Below are 460 nucleotides of genomic sequence, written 5' to 3' on the forward strand. Positions count from 1 at the left end.
TAGTTCTTTTAATTGTGATGTTAGGGTGTCAATTTTAGATCTTTCCTGCTTTCTCTTGTGTGCATTTAGTGCTATAAATTTCCCTCTACACACTGTTTTAAATGTGTCCCAGAGATTCTGCTATGTTGTATCTTTGTTCTCATTGGTTTCAAAGAACATCTTTATTTCTGCCTTCATTTCGTTATGTACACAGTAGTCATTCAGGAGCAAGTTGTTCAGTGTCCATGTAGTTGAGTGGTTTTGATTGAGTTTCTTAGTCCTGAGTTCTAGTTTGATTGCACGTGGTCTGAGAGACAGTTTGTTTTAATTTCTTTTCTTTCACATTTGCTGAGGAGTGCTTTACTTCCAACTATGTGGTCAATTTTAGAATAAGTGCGACGTGGTGCTGAGAAGAATGTATATTCTGTTGATTTGGGGGGGAGAGTTCTGTAGATGTCTATTAGGTCCTCTTGGTGCAGAG

At 37.8% G+C, this 460-nt stretch overlaps 1 protein-coding gene across 2 annotated transcripts in view; it reads left to right on the forward strand.

Annotated features, from left to right (window-relative positions):
* The window catches only part of CENPK (centromere protein K), a 49,418-nt gene that overhangs the window by 11,679 nt on the left and 37,279 nt on the right, over positions 1-460 (forward strand). The gene's annotated exons all lie outside the window — the stretch shown is intronic.

Source organism: Mandrillus leucophaeus, unplaced genomic scaffold, assembly GCF_000951045.1.
Source record: "Mandrillus leucophaeus isolate KB7577 unplaced genomic scaffold, Mleu.le_1.0 Scaffold771, whole genome shotgun sequence".
NCBI lineage: Eukaryota > Metazoa > Chordata > Mammalia > Primates > Cercopithecidae > Mandrillus > Mandrillus leucophaeus.